This window comes from Thermobia domestica, chromosome 9 (assembly GCF_964235325.1).
Source record: "Thermobia domestica chromosome 9, izTheDome1.hap1.1, whole genome shotgun sequence".
Lineage (NCBI taxonomy): Eukaryota > Metazoa > Arthropoda > Insecta > Zygentoma > Lepismatidae > Thermobia > Thermobia domestica.
In genome coordinates, this window is record NC_137462.1 from 23150740 (window position 1) to 23163076 (window position 12337).

At 38.9% G+C, this 12337-nt stretch overlaps 1 protein-coding gene across 3 annotated transcripts in view; it reads right to left on the bottom strand.

Annotated features, from left to right (window-relative positions):
- Positions 1-12337, bottom strand: part of Tpst (tyrosylprotein sulfotransferase) — a 532464-nt gene that overhangs the window by 497761 nt on the left and 22366 nt on the right. Inside the window, exon 2 of one of the 3 annotated variants that reach the window (XM_081770747.1) lies at positions 5871-6010. The exons of the other annotated variants lie outside the window; for them this stretch is intronic. The gene's annotated coding sequence lies outside the window, so the exon portion shown is untranslated. The remainder of the gene's footprint in view (positions 1-5870; positions 6011-12337) is intronic. 3 annotated transcript variants of the gene reach the window in all.

Sequence of the window (12337 nt, forward strand, 5' to 3'; positions counted from 1 at the left end):
TTGAAGATACCCTCCTGGTAAAAATCTTGTCCTTTGCGTGTTCAGTCGCGTTGTCACGAAGTGTATCACCTCCTCGTCTGAAGCGAAGTGACGGCCTCCTCGATGCTCTTTGAAGTGCGGGTGAAAGTCGCTTGGAGCGAGGTCCAGGCTGTAGAAAGGCTTAAATCTGTTGATGCCGCACTGGGTCGGCCACTGCGCTACATGTCGGTGACGTTTCATTTACCAGTCGCAAACTTTCGACACCATTCTGCGACATGCTGACGAGACATTTCAGTCTCTACATAAACCTCTACCAGCTGCCGGTGAATTTTAGGCGCAATTTCATGTTTCGCCCACAGAAATGGAATAATTGACCGGATTTCTTCGCGAGACCAGTTTTTCAAACAAGTCGCCATTTGTTGAGTTGAGTTGATTTTGAGTTTAACGTCCCGTTCAGCAGCGAGGCTATATGAGACGTGGACCTACTGATTAACGTGCAAATCCGAACCACATGAGCTCCCGCCGGGAACCGAACCCGGGACTCCCACGCCAAAGGCGCGTACGCTAACCGCTTAGCCACGGAGGAGCTCTAAGTCGCCATTTGTGTTTACCTACAACTAGTACCGTAGGAGGCTGAAACTCTACTCAGTTGCCAACTCTAAGTATTAAAATTACCGCACACAGCCCATTTCTCTATAACAGACGAAACTGAAGAAATATCGGCCATGTAATTTTAGTCTCTGATCCTCTCTCGTAAGTAAAATTACAATTGAGCGACACAAGCGGTTGAGAACCACTGGATTATCGTGTGCTCTGAACCAAATGTACTGTTTGAATCCGGTGCAAGTAGCAGCGTACCGACCATTATCCATAGGGTTATCAACAATCTCATTTTGACCGAGAATCCCGGCTTGGTGTATCTTGTCCTTGTGTTCCGTCGGTTTACATTTTACCAAGGTTTCACTTGCGACAACCTTTTCATTCTTTTTTTTTTTTTTTTTTTTTGACCCATCCTCAATGCATATTTTAAATAATTATTTTTGGTATTACATACTTAACGTTAACACCAAAAATCGTACGTATGTAATCTTACACGTTCGTACTATGCTTGAATATTTGTGCAGCGCTCTGTTCAGGGCATATACAGAGTGGTTGTAAATTCAATACCTATTTTCAATTTAGATTATCCTAGAAACTAGCATCATCTCTAGTTGGCATGTAATACTGCTTACTAATGTTAGATTTACCATTTGATTTCAGAAGCTGATCCAATGAAAACCATAAAATGGCTGGTGTATACAGCGTAGAAGAACAGAGCTAAGACTGCCGCTAGGTATATCGTTTGGAGGTCGGTGTGCAAGTGCAGAGATGGTGGAGGCAAGAGCGAGGTAGAAATGCAACGTTTTAACTCTAAGACAATAAAAAAAAACTGTCAAAGAAATTAATGACTATCGATAGCTCCGTCCCACTATGCAATTCCAGTAAGAGCATGGCTTTATGGCAATTTCCCTGGCAGATGGATTGGCCATCGAGGACCGACAGAATGGCCCGCACGCAGCCCCAATCTAACTCTATGTGACTTCTTCCTTTGGGATTAAGCTAAGGAAGAATTGTACAAGTTAAAACCAAGGGATATTAACAATCTTGAACAAAATATCCGTGAAGTGTGGAGAAATGTTCCAGTTGTGATGCTAAGAGCCGTGGATTCTGTTCCTAAGAGATTTTATAAGTGTGTGGAAAATGCAGATGCATACGTTGAAATATAACTTAATAACCAAATGGTACACCCTAATAATGTATTGAATGGAAATAAAACTGTGATAGGTTTATTTTTTGAAATATTCACTGTTACAAATGGGTACTGATTTTACAACCACCCTGTAGTTCATACATATATTTTTATATCTAAAATGCGGTTACTTTCCCACATCCAAAGAAATGTAATAAAAACGGCTTTTGCTCAGATTAGCTATTTTCCACCGGTAGAAGAAATGGAAGTAAATTTCCCACTAAAGCTACAATTTGGAAGACTTAATTCCCACCAAAGTGTCATGGTTTGGAATTGCAGAAACTGGATGACAACCATGCAAAATCAACGCTGACAGTATAGGCTGTTCCCCACCATTCTATCTCGCCTTCAAAATAGCTAGATTACCCAGTGATTTATCCTTGATTATCTAGCAATGAAAATATATATATAAACTAAATGCAGCTTATATATAGCTTTTAATGCATCAATTTACTCGAGTATTTTGTTGCATTCAAGCATTAATTAATTACGAGGGCTATCCAGAAAGTAGATTACGTTTTCGTCTGTGTCCGCTAGGGGCGGGGCTAGCGCGGCCATCTTGGGGTCAGAGCGTTGCGCAGCTCAGTCGGCATCTAGCCGTGCTAGTGAGAGGTTCGTGCTGTGCTCCGTTAAGATACTGTGACGGTTTGAAATGTCTGCGTTAATTGAAAATCCCGCGAGCTGCGAGGTGCGTGCAGTAATAAGGTTTCTGACAGCAAAAAACTGTAAACCGATAGAAATCTATCGGCAGCTGTGTGAAGTGTATGGGGACAACATTATCACTGAAGGTGGAGTGCGACAGTGGGTCATAAGATTTAAAAATGGCCGAACCAATGTTCACGACGAAGATCGAAGTGGGAGACCCAGCAAAGTGACTGCCGAACTTGTCGAAAAAGTCGATGTTAAAGTCCGTGAAAATCGAAAGTTCACAATAACGGAACTTTCTTTGAGTTTTCCACAAATTTCGCGAAGTTTGTTGCACGAAATCATCAGCGAAAAGCTTGGTTACCACAAGTTTTGTGCAAGATGGATTCCAAAAATCTTGACAGAGGACCACAAAAATCAGCGAATGGCTGCAGCGTTGCACTTTTTGGACGCCTACAATAAGGATGGTGACTCTTTACTCGATCGCATCGTTACTGGTGACGAAACATGGGTGAAACACGTGAACTGTGAAACGAAATTGCAATCAATGCAGTGGGGGCACACAGGTTCTCCCCAAAAACCCAAGAAATGCATGCAAACAATGTCGGCAAGGAAGATGATGGCGACTGTTTTTTGGGACAGAAAAGGTGTGATTTTGGTGGACTTCCTGGAAAGAGGCACTACAATAAACGCTCAAAGGTATTGCCAAACTCTGCAAAACCTCAGAAGAGCAATTCAAAACAAGCGCAGAGGAATGCTGAGCTCTAAGATCTTGTTGATTCACGACAACGCCCGGCCCCACACGGCAAATGTCACGCGTGAAGTTCTTGAATCTTTTCAGTGGGAGTTGTTTCCTCATCCGCCGTACAGTCCCGACCTGGCACCGAGCGACTTCCACCTATTCCCAGCAATGAAGAAGTGGCTGGCTATGCAGCGTTTTGATGACGACGAACAGCTGCAAGAAGAGGTAACGAAGTGGTTGAAGTCGCAGGCGGCCGAATTTTTCGACGAAGGAATTTCCAAGCTCGTACATCGCTACGATAAATGCCTTAATTTGAATGGTGACTATGTCGAAAAGTAGTATTTGTGTGTGGCTTTCATCTGTATATAAAAAAATTTGTTTCCTATACTTTGTTGATTTTTTATTCCAAAACGTAATCTACTTTCTGGATAGCCCTCGTAATTATGTAAATAAATTAGTGGAATTCTCAAGCGAGTGCTTCTATTTTGTTGACGATTTCGTTTACGTTCATAGCTTACAGCATAATTGTACCAGGAGGACAAATGATATCTCATTTTATATGTGATTAAATATAATTGAACAGGCTTTCAAACGCACGAACACGTTTATTGGCATCATGGATCTGTCGGAAATAATGGAAATTCACGAAAATTTTCCATCTAGAATTGAAACAAAATTACATAAAATGCATAACCACGTCAAGAAATCTGAAAAATAACTGTTACAGAAAGTTATAAAAATAGATTTAATCTATATTATTTATGTATATAAAAATATATGTATATGTTCCAACATAAGTCTGGAGCAGGCCTGTAGCCAGCCCAAAAATGTAGGGAGGCCTAGCTGAAGTTAGGGGGGAAGGGCGATGCAACCATATTATACTTCATCACCATATTATAGTTCATTTGCCAGTCTATCGTGAAAATTTTAGGGAAGGCAGCCAAAATTTAGGAGGGAGGGACAGCCCTCTAGACCCCCCTGGATACGGGCCTGGTCTGGAGTGTCTGCAGCAAATTTACCCGAATTCAGTACATATAGGACTTTTAAGAAATGTTGTAGAGGTAAAATATCCCTAGTACGCCCTTACTGATGAAATGTAAAAATAATCGAAAACGACCAATATTAGTGTTGAATTATACTTTTCGGAGTCGCTGAGACGAACAGTAACACTGCTGAACATGTCCATTTCCAAGTTCATTCCCCAATGTAAAACCTTCCTATGCCCCCTCTAAGATCAAGAAAATCACATGTGAAAATAATGGAAAACGACCGATATTGGTGTCGAATCCATAGTTTTTAGGCCTGTTGTTGGGAGTTGAAAGTAGACATGAAAACAAGCACACACACACACAAAATAAATAAATAAATAAAACAGTATATTACATCGAAGTCGAAAGCGGTGTCCTTTCCGAGTTATTAGCACGGTAAAGTGCAGAAATAGAGCTGTTTTTGCATTAATAGAGCAAAAACTTATAGTGTTAGAAGAAGCGGTATGGTAAATTTCAGAAGAAATCAGAAGAAGAAAATTTCGAAAAATGCCACATTCAAGATGTTCGGAAAATTACACAAGACTTTATTAAAACCTTGCCCCATTCAATCCACAATTATCTATGAGACCTTGACTTAATTGGTGAAATCCTGTACCTACTTTCCCCCATACTTTTGAACTTCGTCTTTCCTGACAACACAGGTGTGGTTTAATTTGAAATATAGGCCTACTACACCGCTTCCTCTAACACTATTACTCTTTCAACTATTAAGATCCAAAGTTCAATTTTCTGCATTTTTCCGCGCTCATAACTAGGAAAGATGCAGCTTTGAACTTCGGTGTGGTATTTTTTCCCCCTTTATTTTCGTGTCTACTTTCAACCTTCAAGCGCTACAGCCTTTCAGCGAAATTATGAAATACCCTGTATAACATTTAAACCATATTTATTGCTGGAGTTTATATTGTGTAATGACTTGTGTATTTTTAAACGTTGGTAGATGTCTTCATTATGTGTAGAAGCACTTTATCCATTTATATATATAACAGTGGCGGATCCAAGGGGGGCTATAGCCCTCCCTTGACGCTCAGATATACACGGGATAAAATGGGCTCTGTAATATATATATATATATATATATATATATATATATATATAACTATGAATTATGAAACACTAAAACAGTGCTGGAGATCTAAGACTTGAGTGAACTAGTGTTGCCCATGAGACTCACGAGACACGAGAGTTACTGTCTCTCACCTCGAATTAAAAAAAAAAAAAATACTTCTCGTCTCGACTCATTTGCGAGACAAAAAAAAAGAAGAAGAAAAAGAAGAAGAAGTTTTTTGTCCCGAACTCGGCAACACTATGAAAACTGTGACAAGCTTAATATTATATGAAAGTTTATAGTGTGCAGGCCTTTGATTCCGGAGTTATGGGCCACCCAAATTCAGGTTTGGGTCGAATTTTCGAGAGAAAAAAATTACGCAATTTCTATTTACAACAAAAATGGTCATGGAACCAGGGGCCGATAAAGGACGGACTTCTGAGGGGGAAGTTGTAATACTGCTACTTAGAGCTACTTTTAAAAGCTTAAACTCTGGGATGGGTTATAGAAAGAGGAAACTTTCATATTATATATATATATAATATAAAAGTTTTCTCTTTTGGGGGACAATCGCTCCCTGGATCCGCCACTGCATGGAACAAACTTGTAATCAAACGTTACCTTGTGATGTTTGAAAAAAAAAAAATGATGATACGGCAGGTTAGCTATGTTTGAAAACAGGAACACCTCCAGAATTTTTTCCAAGGTGGGGCACAAGTCCGATTTCAACGGTGAGCAAAAGGTCGATTCCAAGGTGGGAGCTGAAAGATTGACACATAAACACAGTCGCAAGAACACACACACAACTTGATGAACGCGTACATATAATACATAATATAAAACAATAATACGGAGTCTGTCCAAAAAGTAACAGACGTTATGAAATAAAAAAAAAAAGGAGGAGAATGAAGAAACCAAATTCTATTATATACATTTGAAAGGTACAATCTTAAGCTATTTTGCCACATAATTGCCATACAAATTAAGGCACTTATCATACCATGGCACAAGGTTTTCAATACCATCACGGTAGAAATTGCCACCTACGAATTCAACCACTGGCTTACACCAGCATGCAGTTTGGCGTCAGTATCAACGCGTGGTGTAGCGAACCAGGTCTTCATCGCTGGAAAGGGGTGGTAGTCGCTCTGCGCCAAATCCGGGCTGTATGGTGCGTGATCGAACGGCTCCTATCCATCGCGAACATTGAAACGGCCATTTAAAAAACCAATGTTCCATTGCCTCACTCGCCCTTCACTCATTATTCCATGTCCGTACACTTCACACAGTTGGCGATGAATTTCAATTGGCTTGCTTTTTTTTTTTTTTTTTTTTTTTTGCCAATAAAAACCTAATCACAAAACGCATCTCACAAGAAGTGGGATTTTCTATTGCAGCGCACACTGTAACACGTCACAGAAAGCACAGTAAGAGCGTCACAGTCCTCACGCTACCGCAACTGGATGCGTACTGAGTGTGGCAACGTTCTAACACCTAGATGGCGAGCCTAGCCCCGCCCACTGCCATGATAGGCCAAAGCGTCTGTCACTTTCTGGACATTCCTCGTATACTACTTAATCACACATCCTGGTTATCTACGGTAAAAAAAAAAAAAAAAAAAAATAGAGTACTTCACTATTTAATATAAATATAATAACTACTATAGTATGTAAGAGCAAATTAGTATGTTTTGACATGTGTTTCTAAGACCTGAACAGTCTTTGGAGACTCCAGGGGACATCTGCCTACCCATGCACCTCGCTGCGGAAGACCATGGTTTCAAAAACAAAAAAAAAAAAAAAAAAAAAAAAAAACGAATTTTTATTCCATCAAAACCTTTGCAATCACACAAATGTAACAGCCAGAGAACACTATTTCATGTCCCAATGTTATTCTGAGAACAAGAATCTTACAATGTGAAAGAAAAAGTGAACCATATTTCTAGTCTGCTAACCCTCCTAGTTCTCTAGAGAGCTTCCATTCACAAACTATCCCACAGTTTATAGGTAGTACGTTATCTGAGCCTGTATTGATCTCTATGTGTTTATAGCGTCGAGAGGTTTCCAAGTTTATGAACAATAAAATCTGCCAACGTTATGTGTTTGGGCTTACACCCATTGTCGATATCTCCACTGGAACATTACAACGTCAATATTATTAGAAATACCATTCAAACCACGATATCATGTGACAACCCACGTAAAAGGTAAGCTTCATAATTCTTTCTATACAGTTAGTTACATACGAGAAAGGATAACAACGTAAAACTTGCCACCAACTCTATTATTCCGGAGTGATGTTGAACTCCATTGCGTAATGAAGATTCAAAGCTCAATTTTCAGCGGCAAAGAATCTTATTAGAAACAGTTTAAAAACTCATTTTTTTTTAAGTTCCTACACGCAATATTTTAAAATATAGTAAAATTTGTTGGCTTTGTACACAGGTACTGCACACAAATAAGATATTTAATTGGAAAGAAAGAAAAAACTCATAGAAGCTGGTGCTACATTACTGAATGTAATTCCTCAAGTTTTCTTTTCTTTCTTCCTTTCTTTTCTCTTTCAAATATCGAATGTCAGCTCCTCTTGTGACACGAACAACGTACCTCTTTGAGCTTTCAGAAAAAATGTGAAATGGTGAAGTCTAATTGCAAATAATGTATATGAGAAATTGTATATTATGTATTAAAGGAAACGAGAGTTCCGACATAATGGTTAGTGTGTTGGAATCAGGTCTGCGTGGCCCTAGGTTCGATTTTCAGCATGTGCGTCCCAACATGCCTCCCCAGTTTGCATCGTGAGGCAAACTGGGGAGGAACGTAAATAAAAAGATGTGACAATTAGGTCCAGAAAGCTAATGTACGCCTGTTAGAGCAACGAAACGCCCTGACGCATTCAATCCGTTTCGACACAATAACAATTTTTAAAAATGAAAGAAAATCTTTAATTTACCCTCCTTCGTCAAAATAAGGCACATTATTAACAAAAGTGAATTAATATGAAATGAGTAATAGAATGAGAATGTGGGAGGAAATTTAAAAACTGAGACAGACTACAGATACTATAATGTTCATTACACATTTCCATGATATGGAATCCCAGCAGGAAACCCACGTACCAGAAGAGGTGGCACCTAAGCATTGTGCCTCCTGCAATAATAATTTGTTAAATGCATATACCTTATCGATTTATCACTAATATTCATCTCCAATCGTTGTCTCTCTACTTACTCTCATTATTAGTAAAAACTAATTTAATCGAAACACTTTAGTATTAATTCTTTCGGTTTCACCATCTTGTTTGTAGAAGATATATTAAACTTTACTTTTGTGTGAAATTAACCCTCGTGCCGGCACTATTCTACATCCACTGGTACATAAATGCATTGGTTCCCAACCTTTTTGAGAGACGACTCAATGAACACCCACGATATTACGACACTCTTAACTTGATTTTTATTATTAATAATATAAATTATAGTAGTGTAAGACTAAAGGTTTCAATAAAGTTGTGACTTTATGTGGTACTGAGCCAGGGGCGGATCCAGGGGAGTCGCGATCGCCCCCCTTATAAGAGGAAACTTTCTTATTTTATATATAAATAAACCCATCCATAAAAAAAGTTTGGAGCTCTTAAAAGTAGCTCTAAGTAATAGTATTACTACTGACCGCCCCCCCAGAAGTCCGTCCTGGATCCGCCCCTGTACTGAGCTTTGCGACTGCTGCTGGAGGTGTTGACTGGTACATTCTGTCTCAAAATTGATTTCAATTAATTATTAAATGCTTCATGATTTTTAAATTCTAAAAGTTCGCTACACATCGGTTGGGAACCACTGCATTAGTGGAATTCAGGGATGAAAATAATTGCTAATCCTTTTTACCCGACCTTGATCCAACACTTCGCTTTCGAGTTATTTAACATCGTTCCGTCAATTTTTCGGCGCGCTACAGTTACACGTTGACGCATTTGTGCACCTATGATAAACTACAATATTTCTCATGTCCTCGTGTAATGAACCACTTCCCAAAGCTCTTTGATGTTATCTCCGAACACTTACTCCTATATGTGCCATCGACTTTTAAGTATGGAGACTACATCCAGAATTTATAGGGAATATATGTTAATGAACTATACCAACAAACTGTAAGAGGTAATTCTTCATCAAGATAAGAGAAAAAGCTCATCTGGATATTTGAGGGTGCATAAGCCTAGTATTAACCTTGTAAGTTAAATTTCGAACGTGCTATTTCTAATTCGAGAAAGCGTGGACTGGCAACTCATATCAGCGTAAAAGAATTCATACATACGTAATCCAAAAATGCATGTATCATCAATGTGCAATGGCGTATTTAGGAGGAATATGAAATGAAATCTTTAAGTTTTACGTCCCACGGTTATGCCGGTTAGGCTAAAGGAGACGGTGATTATGAGAGATGAGTGAAATGGTGGAATGAAGAAAGTGGGAGGAAACGGGAGAACCCCGAGCAAACCCACGAGCACGGTGTTGGTCCAACCACAAAGATCACGCGGCGCGAGCTGAGATCGAACCTGGGACCACAAGCACCGGAGGTGAACGCTCTACCACTGAGCCACCGCACCCCCTCGTATTTAGGAGGCTATCGGGCTCAACCCCCCCCCTCCGAAATAAATGTTAGTTTTTGGCATTTCACGTACAACTATAATCCTTCTTGCCATCTCTAAGAATTTCATTGACTATTCATTTTCTTATGCTGTTTGTACAGAAATAATACTTTATTTGTCAAATTTCATTCTTTCTTTCGTCCATTCTACTCTCCTGTTTCTTTTTCTTAGTTGTTACTTTCTTTCTTTTCTCCTATCATACTTTCGACCGTAATTAGTTGCGAATCAGGTCGACCTTCGTCAACTAAGAGAAGCTGATAAACCGAGACTGGTGTTCCACACAAACTTACACGGATATCAACATAACGGGACTTTAGTTATTATAGCAAAGAAATATTTACATCATTTAGTTATAAAGAAAGGTAAATGTTTGAATTAAAGAAAATCAAGAGGAGGGAAATAAGGAGCCCGGGATATTAGGTAGGCCAAGAGGATGCTTCCTCTTTCTTCTATGAACAGAATAAAGGGTTAGATTCACTGTTAATTTTTGGTATCTTATCACATAAAATTTACCCGCCTGCAATTCTTGTCATTAGCACTGCAATCAGTATATTTCAGCTTCAACTTTTGTCAACATTTATTTTCAGGAAAAAAGTACACAGATAAAACTGAATATTTCTCTCTCTCTCTCTCTCTCTTTTTTTTTTTCTAAAATGAAATCAGTTAAGTTGAAATGAGATTCCAAATATTCAAAGTGTTTGCAGAAGCGTCATTTCAGATTTGCCTGAGGGTGGGGGGTAAGATCCTAGACAATCGATTAAAATATATACCTGTTTAATTCTGAAATTCAGGTGGGCAAATGCCCCTATGCTTCCCCAATTACGCCTTTGTGTGTTTGCGTTTTAAAAGGAAAAATATAAGTGCTTATTTAAGTCTTGCGCATAGACCCCCGAAACAAAATCCTAAATACGTCACTGTCAATGTGTAATGGATGTGCAAGGGATTCCCAACTACAAATACTTTTCTCACACATACTCTCAACAGAATTCTCAGATATCCCCTAATTTTAAGGAGTGTCCAAAATAGGCACAAAGTAAGAACTGAGAATAGTGAATACTAAATGCTTCAGTGCGAGTATTAGGGACCGGCAGCTCCATGATTCCTTGAGTTTGAAATACCGCGTACTGCGATGTATTTTATCACGGACTCGTTATATTTAACGTCATTTCGTCTTGGTTTGAGGGTTATTATTTTGAAACAATAAAAATAACGCGAGTACTCTTTAAGCTCACATCAATTTTCAAATTCAAATGTCTTTAAATGTTAGAAAAGACACCATTCAATAAGTAGACTTATACAGTTAGCAACAAAAAATTCTTTCCGTTCGATGGAGGCGCGGTGGCTCAGTGGTAGAGCGTTCACCTCCGGTGCTTGGGGTCCCTGGTTCGATCCCAGATCGCGCCGTGTGAACCTTGTGGTGGACAAACACCGTGCTCGTGGGTTTTCTCGGGGTTCTGCCGTTTCCTCCCACTTTCTTCATTCCACCATTTCACTCATGTCTCATTATCACCGTCTCCTTTAGCCTAACCGGCATAACCGTGGGACGTTAAACTTAAAGATTTCATTTCATTTCATTTTCTTTCCGTTCGATGAAATTTGCTTCGTAAATAACTTCAGAGTTGAAGGGCAATTTTCAGTGAATTAAAAACAATGCAATTTTCTATGCGTTTCAGCCATACCACTGCTATTCCCAAAATAAATTTTACCACACGGGAAAGAACTTTTGTCGCTGACTGTACAATGCTTCCATAGGGAAGGAAGAAATAAATATTCAACACACAAATTAACAACAGTAATAAATTTAAAACAAATGTAAAAGAGCTTTATTATCAGTGTTCCTATATGCATTTACTCCCTCTATTTCAATCGAATAGCATACCGTTATACGCTTGGCCAGTTAGAGTTTAAATATATGCATAACGCCAGGTGCATATCTTTGACAGCAATCTTAAAAGAATTAGTATGGGAACACAATCTACATTTGGACATTACGTGCTTCGCTCTTTAAATGTCTTTATTTTGTTGAAAGGATTCCAAACCTCTGTCTCTGACATCTGATAACAATTTACTGCCGTAACTGCGCGCGAATATAGGGCAGCGATAAATTCTATTATTTATTTTTATTGGCAATGTCTTTCTTTCTCAATGGGTCCTTAAAACAAATCTCTCTCTCTCTCTCACTCACTCACTCACACACACACACGCACACACACACACACACACACACACACATATATATATATATATATATATATATATATATATATCGACGAACAGGTATGAAGGTGCAGTGTTGTTGCTGTAAAGATACCGCGATTAGAATCCTTTAGGTTGATTCAACTTGTGGAACAGGTGTATTGGTCTTTTGGGATTTTTCTTTTCATATCAACGTAATATGTTTATTTTTAGTTTCTTATACCTGAAATGTTTATTTTTAGTTCCTTATA